Source organism: Pseudonaja textilis, chromosome 2, assembly GCF_049901715.1.
Source record: "Pseudonaja textilis isolate UNSWEBS1 chromosome 2, rPseTex1.2, whole genome shotgun sequence".
NCBI lineage: Eukaryota > Metazoa > Chordata > Lepidosauria > Squamata > Elapidae > Pseudonaja > Pseudonaja textilis.
In genome coordinates, this window is record NC_141991.1 from 231802220 (window position 1) to 231809657 (window position 7438).

Here is a 7438-nt window from a genome sequence, read left to right on the forward strand (position 1 = left end):
ATTACCTCAATATCACTGTGGGGGAGATGATTTGTACATTCCCCAGATGATAGACTGCTGAGATTTCCCATTATTCCGGGGATGTTGTCCAGAATACTCCCTTCCACTTCAGCTCATACTTCTCATTTTAACTGGGCAAGACAGCACATTTGCAAACAATTCCCTCATTTTTAGCCAGCTTCCTTTTCCATTTTCTAAGAAAGCCCACAGGATTTTTGTAATATGTTTACTTCCTATATCATGTTTTAAATTAAAAGAATCTAGAAAACTAAAAGGAAAGCAGCAGTGGCCAGAACCTAGCAGGCATCAAGGAAAGCATTCTTAGATGTTGTACTCCTCATGGTAAAATTCCCTATATCTGACATAGAGTAATAGAGAAGGAAAGCAAAGAGGAAGATAAGGGACAGTAAGTTCTGCCTTCGATGTTCTAAAGCTGGAAGCTCAACTATCTATTGAATTTTATGACAAAGCATTGATTCAAATAGTGCAGCCTTATCATATTTCTCCATAAAGCAAGTCTCCATGAGTTCAGCTGGATTTACATTCAAACAAATGTAACTGGAGTTGTTCTTATTAAATAGTAACAAGAACTTTTCATTCTAATTTATGGTAGATCAGATCCCACAATCCAAAAGGACATCTAAAAGAGTAATACTTCAAATTTCCTAGAATTGATCAGAAGAGCAAATAATATATTAAGGAGCGAGAGAGGTCTAGAAAGGCTGTCATGATATTAAAACGACACTGGGCAAATTGAAATCATTTCCCCCCAACTGTATTCTTTATAATATATTTATGTTAGATTGAAAGCATTTATAATGTAACAGCTGTGCCTCCACAGGGTATGTTATGCTTAACATCCAGCTGAAAAAGTTTTGTGAAAAACACAAGCTTTGCTCATTTTTTCCCTATATTTTTCTTTTCTGTTAATCCATGTGATTATTTTATTTATCTTCCATTCTTAATCATATTAAGTTTTTGAAGATACTGGAAACCTCAGTGACATTTTCTTGATTTCCTTCAGGGATTTACCGAGAAGGGTCTTTTTTTTTTTGTCTATGGAGAAAACCTGGCATGTCTTTTCTACTGATCAAACCAAAAACAGAGTTGATGTTTTTTGTTTTGTTTTTTACAGAAGGAACTCCTCTGCAACTTGCTTTATTGAAACATCCAGAAGAAGTAACTCCAGTGAATCTACAAGAATTATAATATATATGGGCAGATCAAGATCATGGAGCCACTTAACCAACCAAAAATAAACAAATAATCCTATGTGTTATAGATTCTTCAACTATCTTCTATCTTTGCATAAGTGAAACAAAGAGCAATGCAGATGTAGCCTTATCTTTTGCATTACTGGGACAGGGGAATGTTTCAAAAATAAGAATTTGACTAACAAATTGTAGTTTGGGTGACTTAATATAGCTCTACAGAAGTCCTGTAGTTTGATATTCAAACCCTTGATAGTCTTTTCTGAGAAAAATCTGCGGCCAATCAGCCCTGTTATATTATTTAGTTCAATATCTGAGTTCAGGAATATCCCCATAATTCCTTTTATGAGGAATACTCATGAAATATTCAATTCTATGTAGGTCTAATGAGAAAGCAATCCCTCAGAATTCAGTGGATTTACATTTGCAGCCATGGAATAGAACCTCTGAAACTTCAACTGGTTTTCTTTAGATTTACTCCTGAATAAATGGGTAGTGGATACACTTGCCGAGGAGTAAGATTCATTCTGCATAATAGGTTTTATTTATGGGTAAGCACATATATTGTGACATTGTTAATGTCTCCCTTTCATCTGTGAGACTTTATGCATGCAAGAGGTTTTTGTGCAGTCCTGCCTAGAACTCTACTGGGAGAGAATCCACTAAGCTGTCATTGATGAAATGACTTTGACATTTTTGAGTGGAAGACAGCTAGGCATATATAATTAAAAGGGCTGGTGAAGTGGTCTTTTCATATTAGCATGGATCAAATGGAAAATGGCACATGGAAACGAAGGCATGTCAGCACCCATGAGCTCAGTGTATTAACTCAAGGTTAGATTTCAGTACACAGATTACTGCCAAAAATGGGAGTCAACGATTAATATGGCATTATTTTATCTGACAGATGTGAATACACTTCTATATACTTCAAAGATGAATTTACAACAGTAATCTAAAGACTTGTTCACATACACTAAGACCTCAACTTTAGAGACTCCCATTCAGCAGATTTCAAATAAAAATACAAGAATCAGAATTTTGATTTTGCTCCCCAAATAAGAGACTGTGTCTCTTAATGGGAAGAAAGTCTGGTGGTTTCTGAAGATGGGTTAATTTTTTTTTTCATGAACCAGACTGCATTTTATACTGCTAATGGCATGAGATGTGTAGGTATTTTTGTAAACATTTTATTTAGTCTACCATGCTTTCCAAAGGTAGTTAAAGGCTCCTGTGAGGTGGTTAGAGTGAAGCTGGAATGAAAAACTTCAGCTCAGCTTTTGACAGATAGCTATACCTACTGCTCTAAGCATCTGTCCAAATTCACCTCCTCCATCAACACAGTCCAAAACTAAGTGGGGAGAGTGATTGATGGGTGGTTTTTTTCCCTCCCGGAAGACTACCCATCATGGTATTGCAAAGAGAGCATCACTTGCAAGCTTGTTGATAAGCAAAAGGGAGATTTTTGGGGAATGGGGAAAGAACAAATTATGCTGCTACATTTGTGTGTAATCTCACAGACTGGAGAAAACTATATTAAACTTGTCTGGATGTGTCCTTTGGAAGCAGCTGGGTGTGTGTGTGCATGCATAGGATGATGAAAATAAAGGCACTTTGTTGATAAATAAATTAGCAACCACATTTTATAGCTTGCTCCCAATTAGTTTGTTCCCTCCAAATCTGAAATCACTAGATATGAAATATAGATTGTTAAGAGCAGGAAAAAGGTGATTGGGCAATTTGTCCCAGACAAATATATACAGTACATACAGATTTTGATTAATTTTTTTAGCTCCAAAGCCATATTTACTGGTCCTCATATAGTTATCCATATAAAACATATAAAACACTTAGTTTACCTTAGTATTTTTAACTGTTTGAAAGTGAATTTTCCAAGATTTTGGCAGAGGCTTTTCCTAGCTCCCTTTGGAAATAATGTCTGAGATAATTAGCTAGATAAATAGAAATTACATGTACATAGTTTATTATCATGGACCTGAAATTGGATGCTTATTGACTGAAAATTCACAAATCAGATAACATGAAGAATGTTTCATACAAGAAATATTTTTGTCCAAATTCACAAAGACATTTCTCTAAGTACCATAGAGTTGTTCTTCGTGAAAGGGATACTATTCAAACTTTTTCTACTTCTGCTAGGCAAATTGCACAGTAGAAATCATTAATCAATAATCTGTAGAAAGGCCTAGAAAATCATTCTGGCCGCATGTTTTCCTCCCTAGAATTCTAGCTAATATGTTTAATAACTGTTTCAAGAAGAGAGGTAATATATTCCTTCTGAGAATTTTGTACCACACAGGCAAAATACACCAATTACTGCTTGGAAGTCCCTGAGGGAGCCTAGGATACTTTTTCAAGATAATAGCCTATAGATTAGCCACAGTTAATCAGACAATTTAATTAGAGGTTACCTTAAGTAGATTATGTATTTCAGTTTCATATAAATATATATTTACATACAATTGTCCTGTTCCTTTAAATACACACACATAAATGCAATCTTTGCACTTAAGCTTGCATTCAGTTTGGCCATGCTGAGAAGTCAAAAACAAAATTCTAGCAGGCAATGGCTGACCACTTCTGTAATGCTGCAAAAAAGCAGGGCCTGGATGCAGATGGCAGGAGTAAGCACTTCAATGAGGACTGAGCCACCTCCTCCCCATCCTGACAAATAATGCACTATTGCCCATATTTTTCATGTGCAACTCCTTTTATTTATTTATTTTTAAATTACAAGCCTCACTGTAAAATCATGAAATATTGACTTCAAGCACACAAGTCATTCTCGTTCAGGTCATGGACATAAAATGTGAACACATTTATGTTAAATTCCTACCAAATTTCTGTATGGTGATTACATTTCTTTAGCACACTAGCACTGATGATGTTACCTAGTTTGGGTAATGAAACATCTGCAAGAAAACAAGCAAGCTCAGAGAGCACCAAGGACCCCCCTACCTATTTTAATCTTGTTGAACCACCTTAGTCTTTTCATATCAGCTATCAGTGAAACAAAAGTCCACTTTGTTGAAATAAACTATATGATAAAACACACATCTACAGTTAACCAACTCCCTGTGCTTCACAAATCACTTCTTGAAAATAGCATGCAGATAGAACTATAGCAGCCAGTCAAATGCAAAAGGGTCGTGTGAATCTGCCCCCAAAGCCTATAATTTCTGATAGATACAATGTTTGGAAAGAAAAGCACACATTCCTTCCTATGAAGGATGAGCATGACATTTCTTCTTTCATTCCCATAACTCTTATCTCTACCTGAAAGTGGGAAAAATGCAACTCATAGTAGCACTGCCAAGCATGTTATCTTTGGCACCACCAATTTGGCAACCATTCTTTGAAGATAATCAGAGTTTTGTAACTCCCTGACCCCTCCCTGGGTCTTCTGTGCAAAAAGGATTTAAATTAAACCTCAATCTTCTTCTTCTTCATTGTTTTTTCCACAGAAGAATTACTGTAGTTCAAAATTCAAGATGTGATAAATGACTGGTATTACTTAGAAAAATAAGGCCTAAAATAAGCTAATAGGAAAGTACCTCAACTTAACCTTGAGGCTTGGTGCAAGATATAGGATTATTGAATCACATAACAACTCTGAAACATGGTTGGAAGGGAATAGAAGCTATGGATTAACATTATTACCTTGCCATTTTGCTACCAAAACATGCATATTTACTCCCCAATGGATGACAATATAGGTTGTTCAGGCCAATATCAGGACATAGTAGAAATTTATAAAATTATGCAGGGAGAAAAAAAAAATGTAACAGAAGAGTGACTACTTGTTATACAGTCTGACAAGTGGATAAATATAATTTCAGAGCAAGAGGAGTTATGCCAGCAGGAGAACTTGGGGAATGTGAATTGTCTACCAGAGGCCTTTGTAGGAAACATATTATATACAACTGGTAGATTGGGGAAAGTTTGCTGTTCCCTTGACTGATCCCGAGAAAACTAAGGTATCAATATTAAGGCTAGTTCTTAGAGATAGATTTGTTTAAAATGTAGTTTTCAAATCTCCTTCTTCTACATGCATGCACACACAGGAAACAGCTGGTTAACTTCCTATTCTAATCTTTCAATGCTCCCAATGCACTTGGGGGAAAAGTAAAAAAAAAACATGCATGGGGTTGAAGTCCCACCCCTTCCTTATATGTGTTGTACACACCTAGGAAAAAAAGGTGGGGCTTTGGTTGTGCAGTTAGGGCCATCATAGAGATGATTTTAATCCCTACATCCCACATGGACGCTTTTGAGCCCTACAAGGTTTTAATTCCCAAATGCTGTTTCTGTATCAGAAATTCCTCAGGGATAATAGTTTGAATTCAGCATACAGCATACTATTTACCTAAAGCATACTGAATCCACACTATTCTATTTAATACACAGTCCTTATGACAATAATGGCATAAAGCTATTTACCTATAATTAGAACAAACACCAAAATGGCTGATGGGACTTATTCTAAAAGTATATAATAGACTGTACCTTAAAACTTGTTGATTTATTTATTTGATTTACAGTCGTACATTCGTACTCAACTGTTTTGAAACTCATTGAATTTGATATTCAATGCATTTTGATGCAAAAATTTTGTCCTAGTAATCATTGGTTTGGTACTTGCACAAGCTAGAACTTATCAGTGTCAGCTGCCTCGTGACTCACTACATTATTCCTCATAGGAAACATTCGTTCGGTGCTCATTATTTTTGGTACTAATCATGCCTCCTGGTACCAATTAATGAGTATTGAGCAGTGGTGGGATTCAATTTTTTTTTACTACCGGTTCTGTGGGCGTGGCTTGGTGGGTGTGGCAGGGGAAGGATACTGTAAAATCTCCAGTCAGAGGTAGTATTTTCTGGTTCTCCGAACTACTCAAAATTTCCACTACTGATTCTCCAGAACTGGTCAGAACCTGCTGAATACCACCTCTGGTACTGAGGTACCCCTGTATGTGGTTGCTCTTCTTGCCATAATTACTCTTAATTGCTAACATCACATATAATACAATATAGTTCAAAATAAACAGCAGTAAAACAGATTTATTTATTTGCTTTTTTGTTTCACTGAATTTATTATAGCTGCCCACATTAACAGGTAGGATGGCAATTGAAAACAAGACCCAAGCAATTAACAGTCCCTAATGGACCCTCACTAACTTCCCTGCCTAGAGATATATTAAGACTTTCTTCTCCAAAACCTGCAACCATTGGCCAATCATTGGGATATTCAATGAGTTATAGACTGGTTTTTACAGTTTAAAACTATTTCATTTTTCTTATAAATCAAGGAATATTAGGAAATATTTGCAGCAATATTTGCAGCAAAGGACCAAATACAATCAAAAATAGTAAAAAAAAATCATGATAATCTATAAAAGGTGACCAGCAGGTATAGTCTTATATGAAGTTATATCCAGAGCAGTCACAACTGTGTGGCCATCTGTTTTCATTCCTGTATTTGCACTAAGCAATAGTAATAAAGGTATCAGATTAAGTTATCTGAGGGACCCTCTCTCCCCAGTTGCATCAACCATTAGATCTAGCAGATATCATCTGTGAGGTACTTAACATTTGATGAGTCCTAGGAAGTGGTCATTTTTTGTCATAGAGTCCACCTTATAGAACATTCTGCCTTCTAAAGTTAGGTTGATTCCATATCTGTTAATGTTCTGGCAGTGCCTCAATACCTGTTTATATCATCAGGCTTGGCTGTCCCAGATAACCAGGGACATCCTAAGATGGGGTTGCTATACTCACTGTCTCTGTGCTTTCTACACTTTCTTTTTTAATAATATTTTAATGTTTAATAATGATTGCTTCTATTTTTGTAATTATTGTTTATATGTTGTTGTTTTATTTGTTTGCTATATGAGTCACATTTTGTGAGATAGGCAGCCATACATATTTTATTAAAAAAATAAAAATAAATAAACAGCAAAGAAGGATGCAGCAATTCTTGTACATATTAGGCAGCTCCTGAGAACTGAAAAGAAAGTTGGTAGCTACCATTCTGCATGTTTTAGAACAGTCTTCCTTTCTCAGCTGATCCTGGACAAAGTCTAAAAGGCGCAGAGTACCAGCTTAGGGACAGAGATCTGATATACTGTGACACAGTGTCATACAGCATCAACACTTTAGAGTACACCTTTCAAAGAAAACTAGCTCTTCATTTTCTCCTGCCGACAT

At 35.9% G+C, this 7438-nt stretch overlaps 1 long non-coding RNA gene across 3 annotated transcripts in view; it reads left to right on the forward strand.

Moving 5' to 3' along the window:
- LOC113446921 (uncharacterized) overlaps positions 1-2858 on the forward strand; it is a 28880-nt gene extending 26022 nt beyond the window's left edge. For 2 of the 3 annotated variants that reach the window (XR_015742360.1, XR_015742356.1), the window contains exon 3: positions 1136-1251. This is a non-coding gene — a long non-coding RNA (uncharacterized LOC113446921). Of the gene's footprint in view, positions 1-1135 lie in introns of all 3 variants that reach the window. The other variant, XR_003375546.2, reaches the window with a different exon arrangement.
- Positions 2859-7438: the final 4580 nt, after the last annotated feature.